This window comes from Arachis ipaensis, chromosome B6 (genome assembly GCF_059453495.1).
Source record: "Arachis ipaensis isolate K30076 ecotype BB chromosome B6, ASM5945349v1, whole genome shotgun sequence".
NCBI classification, from domain to species: domain Eukaryota; kingdom Viridiplantae; phylum Streptophyta; class Magnoliopsida; order Fabales; family Fabaceae; genus Arachis; species Arachis ipaensis.
In genome coordinates, this window is record NC_142441.1 from 67729622 (window position 1) to 67744971 (window position 15350).

At 39.0% G+C, this 15350-nt stretch overlaps 1 non-coding gene across 1 annotated transcript; it reads left to right on the top strand.

Annotated features, from left to right (window-relative positions):
- Positions 1-14710: 14710 nt before the first annotated feature.
- On the top strand, positions 14711-14818 carry LOC148561171 (small nucleolar RNA R71). The gene has a single exon (XR_015887859.1). It is a non-coding gene; the product is annotated as a small nucleolar RNA R71 (small nucleolar RNA).
- The last annotated feature ends 532 nt before the right edge of the window (positions 14819-15350 follow it).

Here is a 15350-nt window from a genome sequence, read left to right on the forward strand (position 1 = left end):
AGAATAAGGTGGTTGAAAATGAAACTACACTTGAGGTGACAAAGGAACCTGAACATTCACAACCCTCACAAACTTCCCTCGAATCTGTGATCGAAAAATATGAAGAGGAGATGAAAAAATCTTAGGAAGAACAATAAACCTCCTCTATAAAAGAACTATTAAGTCAAATGTTGAGTGCAAAGAAAGGAGTGGAGGAACAAAAAAGTGAGGAAGTCATTCAAGAAAATTCACACTCAAGTGGGGCAGAGAAGTACATGAAGGAAGAGCTCATTGAGCCACCAATTCAAAAGGCTCAGGATGAAGACAAAACTCCAATAATCACACTGCAACCAAGACTTGGATTCAAGGAAGTGAAGGCAATTAACAAAAGCACCAAGAAGAGGATTGTGTCCAAGCTACCAAGGACAACATTCAAGAGGAAGTCAACCACAAGCAATCCAACCCATGGACCAATAGCAAGCAAGCTCAATCAAGCCATGTACAAAAGAAAGCTTGCTGAGAGGAAACCAAGACAGGGGGCAATAGCTAAATCTTCTCCCCCATTGAGGTCATTCCTCTTAACAAATTGGAAGAAGAGGAAGAAAGTGAAGAACAGGTAGACCATAGGTACATTTCTTTCTTTGCTTTGTTTAAATTCAATAAATTGGCATATGGTTACATTCTAAGTTTGGTGTTGCCCTGCAACAATTTGTTTTCAATCTTTTTGGATGATTGCATCAAATTAAAAATGAAAATGACACACCAAGATTCTAAGTTTGGTGTGCCACTTATTTTTCTATGCAATTTATTCAAGAAACACTACTTGTTTGCATAATCATAATGCCTCTGCAATTTTATTTTTCTCTTTTGGTTTAACATTTTAGTTCCTCTTTATCTTATTCATTTACGTGTTCTTAATGCTTTCTTTTATTAACTGTGTTTGTTAATACATCACCAAGAGAGCTTTATTCATGACAAGATTCTTGGCTTGGTGATTGTATTTAACATACAACAGTTTCATTTAGTCTTATTTCAAATAAATTGACATATGATTGCATTCTATGTTTGGTGTTGCTATGCAACAAAATTTGGTTCCAATTCTTACAAGATACTTACATCAATTCTAAGTGAAAGTGTCACACTAAGTTTGGTGTGCCACTTATCTTTTATGCCATGTATCGTGCACACCTTCTTATATATGCAATCAAAATGTCTCTTTCTCTTGTGCCTTGATTATTATCTTTAATTTTGCTTGCTTAGAACACATGTACTGCTAACATTTCATTGTGTAAGACATTCATGATCCATCTTAGCCCCATACCCATTGTTCCAATTATTGCTTGAGGATGAGCAAGCATTCTGAGTTTGGCAAGGAAAAGAGGAAGAATAGAGGAAAAAGGACAACAATAATGAAGATGAACTACAAGGTTGTAGAGTTCCTTTTCCTCTCATTTGTTTTCAGCACTTAAATTGCATGATTGTCTTCATCTTTTATATTTACATGTGTGTATGAATAAAGCATAGCTTGAATATTGATTTATAACACGTTGCCATGACATTATGACTACCAACTTGAGTTTTGTGAATTCAAAGTAGTAAAGTATCATGATCATAAACAAACAAGGCATTAAAGAAGAGTTTAGCATGTGCATACAAGTATTGGAAAGCTAGTATGATTGATTGTTGCTCAATTGCATTGGATTTTATTTAATTGAAGTTTTCATCTAGTACATTTTGTGAAATCTTTTGAAAATCATGAAAACCTTGAAGAAGCAAATACAATTAAAGAAAGAAAAGAAAAAGGGAAAGAATGAGAAAGCTGAAGGCTCTGAGTACCAATGGCAATTTATTTGTTAAGTACTTGTGGTATTTATGTATCAAGCCAAATGCTTGAAAACAAAACACTTAGAAGTCAAGGCTAGGCTCAAGTGCAAAAGCACTCCCTCAAAGCTCAAGGTTCTGAGCATCAATGATTAGAGAATCAAGAAAGGAAAAGAAAAATGAGCTTAATGAAGTCCTCTAATTCAAATGCTTGTGGTGCTTATGTATCAAGTGGTAATACTTGAAAATAAAGTATTTAGAATCGTAGCTTTGTTATTAACTCATGGGGCAAAGCACCCAAAAGGAGAAGCTAATAAGAAAAATCAAAAGCTTGTTTCAAGGAAGAAATATAAGAGAAAAATTTCATAAATTGAGCTAGATAGAAGCATCAATCATTTACATATCTTTTGTGATTGAAGCATGCTTAGAAAACTAGCTAACCATGAACATTGAGTTGCTATTCTTCTTACCTTGGTTTATCAATCTTTAATGCATGATTCTTTTCTTGCTTGGGGACAAGCAAGGTTTAAGTTTGGTGTTGTGATGACATGTCACCATGTCATGTTTTTCTATGCTTTTTCATACAAGAAATTAATGATTTGTGCTTAAATATTGAATGCTTTTGTACTTAATTGATATATTTCTTTGATCTTTTAATTTTATAAATCATGTAGGAAATAAGAAGAAAAAGAAGCAAAGAAGCACAAAATAAGCTAAAAAGGAGAAAAAAAAGAGCTTTGGGGAACACTTTGAAGTTGGAGCACACTTTGGAGCCTTAGGCCACGCTTTTAAAAGCATGGTCCATGACCAAATAAAAGGAAAATAGGCAATCAGCATACAAAGCTCAGCTCTCCAAGTGAGCTGAGCATTACCCTGATGCAAAAATGAGCTTGGAAGCAAAATTTTCGCTAAGTTAAAATCTGGGCGCTCATAGCATGACCATGCCTCCTTCAAAGGGCTATAACTTGAGTTACAGATGTCTGATTGATGTGCTTCCAGTTGCATTGGAAAGCTGATATTCAGAGCTTTCCAACGATGTATGGCAACTCATATTTGGCATGAAATTGAGGCACGAACGAAATGCATCTTTAAGGGCTAAAAATAAGCAAAAATAGACCAAAGTGCAACCACCAAGATTCGAAGAGGGAGCCTCCTTCCAAGGCAAAGAGGCTCTTCTAATAGAGCTCACTTAGAGAGCGCTGTGCTCAGTTGGAGAGCTTTGTCGTGTTTTTCTTCATGAAAAATCAAGGAAAATTGCTCCCCAAATGCTTTCACCAAGGCTTGAACTTGGGACCTCCCCTTGGAAGCTCCAATGCTCAGCTCACTTGGAGAGCTGAGCGCTACTCATGGTGCATCCCACAACCATTTGACACGGACCAAGGAAGGAGCACGCAACATGTGACACGGTCAGGGAGCAAGACATGCGCACAAGGCCCCAATGCTCAGCTCACCTTGTGAGCTGAGCATCCTCCTGGGAGAAATTTTCACATGGACCAAAATTCAATTAAAATTCTCTTTGAACACAATTCTTCATCAATTGAACCAAGGTCATCCAGACCCACTCTTTCTCAAATCCAAAGCAAGCTAAGCCCATTATCATCACTCAAAGGCACAAGGATCAATTAGATTAGGAATTTCATTCAATTGTAATTTGTTTTTCATTTCATATTCATTTTCATTTTGTAAAGCCTATATAAGGCATCATTTTCATCTTTGTTAGGGGGAGCTCGATTAGAAAAGAGGTTAGCTCCAATAGGGAGTGGTGCACTCTTTAGTTTTCATTTTGCTTTCTTTCTTAGTTTTCTTTTCTGTTTTGAAATTTTGGATTGAGATTGGAAGGAATTCTATTTTCATTCTCCATCTGCAACGTCTCTTGTTCTTCTTCTGCAATTTACTTTTCCATTTTTATTTTGCAATTGTTCTTGTTGGATCAAGGAAGGATTTGAGATCTAGAATTGTTATCTAGTCTCTTCCACTCCTGAGATCTTGAACCACTTTTAAATTGCTGCAAATTAAGCATTGCTTTTCTGTCTTTAAAATTCTTCAAGGCATTTTACTCTTCTGTTTAGATCTGTTGCATGATTTTGCATCTTTTACTTCTTTGTTTGATTGCTATTTACACTTTCCTGTTGAATTTTAATTTCCAACACCCAATCCCCTTTATATTTCATGCAATTTACATTTCTTGTCATTTAAGATTCTTGCAATTTACATTTCTTGCTCTTTAAGTTTCTGTCCAATATTACTTTCTGCACTTTAATTCTTCTTGTCATTTACTTTCTGTTGTTTCAATTGTCACTCAAATCACTCAATGTTAGCTTGACTAAACTAATCACCCACTAAAGTTGCTTGATCCATCAATCCCTGTGGGATCGACCTCACTCTAAGTGAGTTTTACTACTTGATGCGACCCGGTACACTTGCCGGTGAGTTTTTGGTGTTTTGGAAAATTCAGTTTTCCATAAAAATACCATCAGCCATTGCAACACCCATTAATGATACTAGGACAGTGCTGAAGTTCCTCCAGAAACATATCTTCAGCAGGTTTGGTGTCCCTAGAGCACTAATCAGTGATGGGGGCACTCACTTCTGCAATAAACAGCTTTACTCTGCTATGGTCCGATATGGAATTAGCCATAAAGTAGTAACTCCATATCATCCATAGACAAATGGGCAGGCTGAAGTCTCTAATAGAGAACTAAAAAGAATCCTGGAACAGACTGTAAGTATCCGTAGAAGGGATTGGGCAAGAAGCTTGGATGAGGCTCTGTGGACATACAGAACAGCATTCAAGACTCCTATATGGACCTCTCCATACCAGCTTGTGTATGGTAAGGCCTGTCATTTGCTCGTGGAACTGGAGCATAAGGCTTACTGGGCAACCAAATTCCTAAACTTTGATGACAAATTAGCTGGAGAGAAAAGATTACTCCAGCTGAATGAGCTAGAGGAATTCAGACTCAATGCTTTCGAAAATGCTAAGATTTACAAAGAGAATGCAAAAAGGTGGCATGATAAGAAACTGTCATCCAGAGTCTTTGAACCAGGACAAAAGGTTCTGCTGTTTAACTCTAGGCTCAGATTATTCCCCGGGAAACTGAAATCCCGGTGGAAAGGACCATATGTGATTACAAGTGTGTCACCATATGGCTATGTGGAGCTTCAAGACATTGATTCTAATAAGAAGTTCATAGTTAATAGACAAAGAGTCAAGTATTATCTTGAAGGCAATGTTGAGCAAGAACGCTCAAAGCTGAGACTAGATTAAAAGCTCAGTAAGGTCCAGCTAAAGACAATAAAGAAACGCTTATTGGGAGGCAACCCAATTTTTACTTATCTATGTTAATTTTCTGTTTTCCATTTTTATTTTATGTTTTCTTTAGGATGATGATCATGTGGAGTCACAAAAATCAAAGCAAAATCAAAAACAGCATTAAAAATAGCTCACCCTGGAGGAAGAGCTTACTGGCGTTTAAATGCCAGTAAGAAGAATTAGACTGGCATTTAACGCCAGAAAGAAGCATCAAGCTGGCATTAAACGCCAGAAACAGGCTACAGTCTGGCGTTTAACGCCAGAAACAAGCACCAACTTGGCGTTAAACGCCAATAAAGGGAGAAAAGCTGGCGTTAAACGCCAGAAACAAGCAGCAACCTGGCGTTTAACGCTAGGATTGCACTCTATGGGCGTTTTGCACGCTTAAATGGAGCAGGGATGATAAGTCCTTGACCCCTCAGGATCTGTGGACCCCACAGAATCCCCACCTACCCCACCTCTCTCTCTCTTTCTCTCTCTCTCTCTCTCTCTCTCTCCCACCTTTTCATAACACTCTTTCCCAAATACCCTTCACCAATCACCTCCCCCTACCCCTATATAAACCCCTCACCACTCCTTCCTTTTCACACATTACAACCACTACTTCTACCCCTTGGCCGAACCACATATCTCCCTCCATCTCCTCCATTTTCTTCTTCTTCTACTACTTTCTTTCTTCTTTTGCTCGAGGATGAGTAAACCTTTTAAGTTTGGTGTGGTAAAAGCATTGCTTTTTGTTTTTCCATAACCATTAATGGCACCAAAGGCCGGAGAAACCTCCAGAAAGAGAAAAGGGAAGACAATTGCTTCTAAATCTGAGTCATGGGAGATGGAGAGATTTATCTCACAAGCCCATCACTAAGAAAAGGGTGGAGCACCAAGAGCATTCTAACATCCTCCATGAAATTAGAAAAGATCAAAGAACTATGAGGGAGGAGCAACAAAGGCAAGGAAGAGACATTGAGGAGCTAAAGCACTCCATAAGATCTTCAAGAAGAAGAACCAGCCGCCGTCACTAAGGTGGACCCATTCTTTAATTTTCTTGTTCTTTATTTTTCTTATTTTTCGTTTACTATGCTCTATGTTTATTCATGTTTGTGTCTTTATTACATGATCATTAGTGTTCAAGTGTCTATGTCTTAAAGCTATGAATGTCCTATGAATCCATCACCTTTCTTAAATGAAAAATGCTTTAATTACAAAAGAACAAGAAGTACATGAATTTTAAATTCATCCTTGAGATTAGTTTAATTATTTTGATGAGGTGACAATACTTTCTGATTTCTGAATGAATGCTTGAACAGTGCATATGTCTTTTGAATTTGTTGTTTATGAATATTAAAATTGTTGGCTCTTGAAAGAATAACGAAAAAGGAGAAAAGTTATTGATAATCTGAAAAATCATAAAATTGATTCTTGAAGCAAGAAAAAGCAGTGAAGAACAAAGCTTGCAAAAAAAAAAATATAAAAAAATATAAAAGAAAGAAAAAGGAAAAGCAAGCAGAAAAAGCCAATAGCTCTTTAAACCAAAAGGCAAGAGCAAAAAGCCAGTAACCCTTTAAACCAAAAGGCAAGGGTAATAAAAAGGATCCAAGGCTTTGAGCATTAATGGATAGGAGGGCCCAAAGGAATAAAATCATGGCCTAAGCGGCTAAACCAAGCTGTCCCTAACCATGTGCTTGTGGCGTGAAGGTGTCAAGTGAAAAGCTTGAGACTGAGTGGTTAAATTCGTGATCCAAAGCAAAAAGAGTGTGCTTATGAACCCTGGACACCTCTAATTGGGGACTCTAGCAACACTGAGTCACAATCTGAAAAGGTTCACCCAGTTATGTATCTGTGGCATTTATGTATCCGGTGGTAATACTGGAAAACAAAGTGCTTAGGGCCACGGACAAGACTCATAAAGTAGCTGTGTTCAAGAATCAACATACTAAACTAGGAGAATCAATAACACTATCTGAATTCTGAGTTCCTATAGATGCCAACCATTCTGAATTTCAAAGGATAAAGTGAGATGCCAAAACTGTTCAGAGGCAAAAAGCTACTAGTCCCGCTCATCTAATTGGAGCTAAGTTTCATTGATATTTTGGAATTTATAGTATATTCTCTTCCTTTTATCCTATTTGATTTTCAGTTGCTTGGGGACAAGCAAAAATTTAAGTTTGGTGTTGTGATGAGTGGATAATTTATACGCTTTTTGGCATTATTTTTAGGTAGTTTTTAGTATGATTTAGTTAGTTTTTACTATGTTTTTATTAGTTTTTATGCAAAAATCACATTTCTGGACTTTACTATGAGTTTGTGTGTTTTTCTGTGATTTCAGATATTTTCTGGCTGAAATTGAGGGACCTGAGCAAAAATCTAATTCAGAGGCTGAAAAAGGACTACAGATGCTGTTGGATTCTGACCTCCCTGCACTCGAAATGCATTTTCTGGAGCTACAAAAGCCCAATTGGCGCGCTCTCAATAGCGTTGGAAAGTAGACATCCAGGGCTTTCCAGCAATATATAATAGTCCATACTTTTCCCACGCTTTGACGATGCAAATTGGCGTTTAACGCCAATTCTTTACCCTATTCTGGCGTTAAACGCGAGAAACAGGTTGCAAACCAGAGTTAAACGCCAGAAACAGGCTACAACCTGGCGTTTAACTCCAAAAAAAGTCTCTACACATGGAAGCTTCAATGCTCAGCCCAAGCACACACCAAGTGGGCCCTAGAAGTGGATTTCTGCACTATCTATCTTAGTCTACTCAATTTCTATAAACCTAGGTCACTAGCTTAGTATAAAAACTACTTTTAGAGATTTATTTTGCACCTCATGACATTTTACACGTTTCATATTGTATTTCTAACAGCATGAGTCTCTAAACCCCATGATTGGGGGTGAGGAGCTCTGCTGTGTCTCGATGAATTAATGCAATTACTTCTGTTTTCTATTCAAACACGCTTGTTTCTGTTCTAAGATATTCACTCGTACTTAACCATGATGAATGTGATGATCCGTGACACTCATCACCATTCTCAACCTATGAACGCGTGCCTGACAACCACTTCCGTTCTACCTTAGATTGAGTGTGTATCTCTTTGATTCCTAGTTCACGTATTTGATTGCATCTCCTGACAACAGAGCATTCGAATCTGTGAGATCAGAGTCTTCGTGGTATAGGTGGTGCATGAAATTGTGATCATCAATGGTGCCAACAACTTGGTATGCACAATTGTAATCTCAACACTTTGTCACAACTCCGCACAACTAACCAGCAAGTGCACTGGGTCGTCCAAGTAAAAAACCTTACGTGAGTAAGGGTCGATCCCATAGAAATTGTCGACTTGAAGCAAGCTATGGTCATCTTGTAAATCTAAGTCAGGTGGATTCAAATGGTTATGGAGTTTAAGATAATTAAAAGATAAATAAAACATAAAATAAGATAGAGATACTTATGTAATTCATTGGTGAGAATTTCAGATAAGCGTATGAAGATGCTTTGTTCCTCCTAAACTTCTGCTTTCCTATTGCCTTCTTCCAATCATTCATACTCCTTTCCATGGCAAGCTTTATGTTGGGCATCACCGTTGTCAATGGCTACTTCCCGTTCTCTCAGTGAAAATGGTCCAAATGCGCTGTCACCGCACGGCTAATCATCTGTCGGTTCTCGATCATGTTGGAATAGGATCCATTGATCCTTTTGCGTCTGTCACTACGCCCAACACTCGCGAGTTTGAAGCTCGTCATAGTCATCCCTTCCCAGATCTTACTCGGAATACCACAGACAAGGTTTAGACTTTTCGGATCTCAGGAATGGCCGCCAATAATTCTAGCCTATACCACGAAGGTTTTAATCTTAGATTAGAAACCCAAGAGATACACATTCAATCTTGTTTGCATGTAAAACGGAAGTGGTTGTCAGGCACGCGTTCATAGGTGAGAATGATGATGAGTGTCACAGATCATCACATTCATCAAGTTGAAGAACGAGTGTATATCTTAGAGAAGAAGTAGGCGTGAATTGAATAGAAAACAGTAGTACTTTGCATTAATTCATGAAGAACAGCAGAGCTCCACACCTTAATCTATGGTGTGTAGAAACTCCACCATTGAAAATACATAAGAACAAAAGGGTCTAGGCATGGCCGAATGGCCAGCCTCCCAAAGATGAAAAGTATTCCAAAGGTCCTATTTATAGATAACTAGTAGCCTAGGGTTATAGAAATAAGTAATTAATGCAGAAATCCACTTCCGGGCCCACTTGGTGTGTGCTTGGGCTGAGCGTTGAAGCTTTCACGTGTAGAGGCTTTTCTTGGAGTTAAACGTCAGCTTTTATGCCAGTTCTGGCGTTTTGACGCCAGAATTTCTATGCTGACTTGGAACGCCAGTTTGGGCCATCAAATCTCGGGCAAAGTATAGACTATTACATATTGCTGGAAAGCCCAGGATGTCTAATTTCCAACTCAATTGAGAGCGCTCAAATTGGGCTTCTGTAGCTCCAGAAAATCCACTTCGAGTGCAGGAAGGTCAGAATCCAACAGCATCTGCAGTTCTTTTTCAGCCTCTGAATCAGATTTTTGCTCAGGTCCCTCAATTTCAACCAGAAAATACCTGAAATCACAGAAAAACACACAAACTCATAGTAAAGTCCAGAAATGTGATTTTTATTTAAAAACTAATAAAAAATATAATGAAAACTAACTAAAATATACTAAAAACATACTAAAAACAATGCCAAAAAGCGTATAAATTATCTGCTCATCACAACACCAAACTTAAATTGTTGCTTGTCCCCAAGCAACTAAAAACAAAGTAGGATAAAAAAAAGAGAATATACAATGAATTCCAAAAACATCTATGAAGATCAGTCTTAATTAGATGAGCGGGGCTATTAGCTTTTTGCTTCCGAACAGTTTTGGCATCTCACTTTATCCCTTGAAGTTCAGAATGATTGGCATCTATAGAAACTCAGAATTCAGATAGTGTTATTGATTCTCCTAGTTAAGTATGTTGATTCTTGAACACAGTTACTTTATGAGTCTTGGCCGTGACCCTAAGCATTTTGTTTTTCAGTATTATCACCGGATACATAAATGCCACAAACACATAACTGGGTAAACATTTTCAGATTGTGACTTAGCTTTGCTAGAGTCCCCAATTAGAGGTGTCTAGAGCTCTTAAGCACACTCTTTTTGCTTTGGATCACGACTTTAATCGCTCAGTCTCAAGCTTTCACTTGACACCTTCACGCCACAAGCACATGGTTAGGGACAGCTTGGTTCAGCCGCTTAGGCCAGGATTTTATTCATGTGGGCCCTCCTATCCACTGATACTCAAAGCCTTGGATCCTTTTTATTTTACCCTTGCCTTTTGGTTTAAAGGGTTATTGGCTTTTTCTGCTTGCTTTTTTCTTTTTCTTTCTTTTTCTTGTCTTTTTTTTTCGCATATATTTTTTTCTGCAAGCTCTTCACTGCTTTTTCTTGCTTCAAGAATCAATTTTTTGATTTTTCAGATTATCAATAACATTTTTCCTTTTCCATCATTCTTTCAAGAGTCAACAATTTTAACATTCATGGATAACAAATTCAAAAATATGCACTGTTCAAGCATTCATTCAGAAAAATAAAAAGTATTGCCACCACATCAAAATAATTAATCTGTTTTAAAATTCGAAATTCATGCACTTCTTTTTCTTTTTTGATTAAAACATTTTTCTTTTAAGAAAGGTGATGGATTCATAGGACATTATAACTTTAAGACATAGACACTAAGACACTAATGATCACGTAGTAAGGACACAAACATAGATAGAACATAAAGCATAGGAAATGAAAAACAGAAAAATAAAGAACAAGGAAATTAAAGAACGGGTCCACCTTAGTGATGGCGGCTTGTTCTTCCTCTTGAAGATCTTATGGAGTGCTTGAGCTCCTCAATGTCTCTTCCTTGCCTTTGTTGCTCCTCTCTCATGATTCTTTGATCTTCTCTAATTTCATGAAGGAGGATAGAATGCTCTTGGTGTTCCACCCTTAGTTGTCCCATATTGGAACTTAATTCTCCTAGGGAGGTGTTAATTTGCTCCCAATAATTTTGTGGAGGAAAATGCATCCCTTGAGGCATCTTAGGGATTTCATGATGAGGAATTTCCTCATGCTCTTGTCCATGAGTGGGATCTCTTGTTTGCTCTATCCTTTTTTTAGTGATGGGCTTGTCCTCATCAATGAGGGTGTCTTCCTCTATGTCAATTCCAGCTGAATTACAGAGGTGACAAATGAGATGAGGAAAGGCTAACCTTGCCAAAGTAGAGGACTTGTCTGCCACCTTGTAGAGTTCTAGGGATATAACCTCATGAACTTCTACTTCCTCTCCAATCATGATGCTATGGATCATGATAGCCCGGTCTATAGTAACTTCAGACTGGTTGCTAGTGGGAATGATTGAGCGTTGGATGAACTCCAACAATCCCCTAGCCACGGGCTTGAGGTCATGCCTTCTTAGTTGAACCGGCTTCCCTCTTGAATCTTTCTTCCATTGAGCGCCCTCTTCACAAATGTCTATGAGGACTTGGTCCAACCTTTGATCAAAGTTGACCCTTCTAGTGTAGGGGTGTGCATCTCCTTGCATCATGGGCAAGTTGAATGCCAACCTTACATTTTTCAGACTGAAATCTAAGTATTTCCCCCGAACCATTGTAAGCCAATTCTTTGGGTCCGGGTTCACACTTTGATCATGGTTTTTGGTGATCCATGCATCGGCATAGAACTCTTGAACCATTAATATTCCGACTTGTTAAATGGGGTTGGTGAGAACTTCCCAACCTATTCTTCGAATCTCATGTCGGATCTTTGGGTATTCACCCTTTTTGAGCTTGAAAGGGACCTCAGGGATCACCTTCCTCTTGGCCACAACTTCATAGAAGTGGTCTTAATGTACCCTTGAGATGAATCTCTCCATCTCCCATGACTCAGAGGTGGAAGCTTTTGCCTTCTCTTTCCTCTTTCTAGAGGTTTCTCCGGCCTTAGGTGCCATAAATGGTTATGGAAAAACAAAAAGCAACGCTTTTACCACACCAAACTTAGAAAGTTTGCTCGTCCTCGAGCAAAAGAAGAAGGAAGAGAGTAGAGGAAGAAAAAATAGAGGAGATGGAGGGGGGTTAGTATTTCGGCTAAGGGGGAGAAGTAGTGTTTAAGATGTGTGAAAATGAAGGGGTGAAGATGGGTTTATATAGGAGTGGGGAGATGGTAAGGTTCGGCCATGTATGGGTGGGTTTGGGAGGGAAAGTGGTTTGAATTTGAATGGTGAGGTAGGTGGGTTTATGATGGATGGATGTGGATTGGTGAAGGATTTATGGAGAAGAGGGTAGGATTTGATAGGTGAGGGGTTTTTGGGGAAGAGGTATTAAGGTGATTGGTGAAGGGTATTTGGGGAAGAGTATTATGAAAAGGTGTGAAGAAGAGAGAGAGTGAGTTGAGGTTGGTGGGGATCCTGTGGGGTCCACAGATCCTGAGGTGTCAAGGATTTCTCATCCCTACACCAATTAAGCTTGCAAAATGCCCTTTGCTACCAATCCTGGCATTAAACGCCAGGTTGTTGCCCATTTCTGGCGTTTAACACCAGCTTCTTGCCCTTTTCTAGCGTTAAACGCCAGTCTGGTGTCCATTTCTGGCATTAAACACCCAGAATGGGCGTTTAACGCCCATTCTGCTGCCCTTACTGGTGTTTAAACGCCAGTAGGCTTCTCCTCTAAGGTGTGCTATTTTTCGTTCTGTTTTTCAGTTTGTTTTTACTTTTTCAATTGTTTTTGTGACTTCACATGATCATCAACCTATAGAAAACATAAAATAACAATGGAAAATAAAAATTTAACATAGATAAGTAAAATTGGGTTGCCTCCCAACAAGCACTTCTTTAATGTCAGTAGCTTGACAGTGGGCTCTCATAGAGCCTCACAAATACTCAGAGCATGATGATGGCCTCTTAACACCAAACTTAGAGTTTGGTTGTGGCCTCCCAACACCAAACTTAGAGTTTGAATGTGGGGGTTTTGTTTGACCCTGTATTGAGAGAAGCTTTTCATGCTTCTTCTCCATGGTTACAGAGGGAGATCCTTGAGCTTTAAACACAAGGGAGTCCTTATTCACTTGAAGGACCAATTTTCCTCTGTCAACATCAATCACAGCTTTTGCTGTGGCTAGGGAGGGTCTGCCAAGGATGATGGATTCATCTATACACTTTCCAGTATCTAGGATTATGAAATCAGCAGGGATGTAGTGGTCTTCAACCTTTACCAAGTCATCCTCTACAAGTCCATAAGCCTGTTTCCTTGAATTGTCTGCCATCTCTAGTGAGATTCTTGCAGCTTGTAACTCAAGGATCCCTAGCTTCTCCATTACAGAGAGAGGCATGAGGTTTATGCTTGACCCTAGGTCACATAGAGCCTTCTCAAAGGTCATGGTGCCTATGGTACAAGGTATTGAGAATTTCTAGGATCTTATCTCTTCAGAGGTAATTTCTGCCTAGTCAAGTCATCCAGTTCTTTGGTGAGCAAGGGGGGTTCATCCTCCCAATTCTCATTACCAAATAGCTTGGCATTTAGCTTCATGATTGCTCCAAGGTACTTAGCAACTTGTTCTTCAGTAACATCTTCATCATCTTCAGAGGAAGAATACTCATCAGAGCTCATGAATGGCAAAAGTAAATTCAATGGAATCTCTATGGTCTCAGTGTGAGCCTCAGATTCCCATGGTTCCTCATTAGGGAACTCCTTGGAGGCCAGTGGACGTCCATTGAGGTCTTCCTCAGTAGAGATCACTGCCTCTTCCTCCTCTCCAGGTTTGGCCGTGTGGGTTATGTTGATTGCCTTGCACTCTCCTTTTGGATTCTCTTCTGTATTGCTTGGAAGAGTACTAGGAGGGAGTTCAGTAACTTTCTTACTCAACTGACCCACTTGTGCCTCCAAATTTCTAATGGAGGACCTTGTTTCAGTCATGAAACTTTGAGTGGTTTTAATTAAATCAGAGACTACAGTTGCTAATTCAGAGTGATTCTGCTTGGAATTCTCTGTTTGTTGCTGAGAAGATGATGGAAAAGGTTTGCCATTGCTAAACCTATTTATTCCACCATTATTGTTGTTGAAGCCTTGTTGAGGCCTCTGTTGATCCTTCCATGAGAGGTTTGGATGATTTTTCCATGAAGGATTATAGGTGTTTCCATAGGATTCTCCCATGTAATTCACCTCTTCCATTGCTGGGTTCTCAGGATCATAAGCTTCTTCTTCAGATGAAGCTTCTTTGGTACTGACTATTGCTGCTTGCATTCCAAACAGACTTTGAAAAATCATATTGACTTGCTAAGTCAATATTTTGTTCTGAGCCAATATGGCATTCAGAGTATCAATCTCAAGAACTCCTTTCTTCTGACTTGTCCCATTATTCATAGGATTCCTTTCAGAGGTGTACATGAATTGGTTATTTGAAACCATTTCAATGAGTTCCTGAGCTTCTGCAGGTGTCTTCTTTAGATGAAGAGATCCTCCAGCAGAGTTGTCCAATGACATCTTGGACAGTTCAGATAGACCATCATAGAAGATACCTATGATGCTCCATTCTGAAAGCATGTCAGAAGGACACCTTCTGATCAATTACTTGTATCTTTCCCAAGCTTCATAGAGGGATTCACCTTCCTTTTGTCTGAAGGTTTGGACTTCCACTCTAAGCTTGCTCAATTTTTGAGGTGGAAAGAACTTTGCCAAGAAGGCATTCACTAGCTTTTTCCAAGAGTTCAGGCTTTCTTTAGGTTGTGAATCCAACCATGTTCTAGCTCTGTCTCTTACAGCAAAGGGAAAGAGCATAAGCTTGTAGACCTCGGGATCAACCCCATTGGTCTTGACAGTGTCACAGATTTGCAAGAATTCAGCTAAGAACTGATGAGGATCTTCCAATGGAAGTCCATGAAACTTGCAATTCTGTTGCATCAGAGAAACTAATTGAGGTTTAAGCTCAAAGTTGTTTGCTCTAATGGCAGGGATTGAGATGCTTCTCCCATAGAAGTCGGGAGTAGGTGCAGTAAAGTCACCAAGGACCTTCCTTGCATTGTTGGCATTGTTGTTGTTTTCGGCTGCCATGGCTTCTTCTTGTTTGAAAGTTTCTGTTAGGTCCTCTATAGAGAGTTGTACTTTAGCTTCTTTTAGCTTTCTCTTCAAGGTCCTTTCAGGTTTAGGATCAGCTTCAACAAGAATGCCCTTGTCCTTT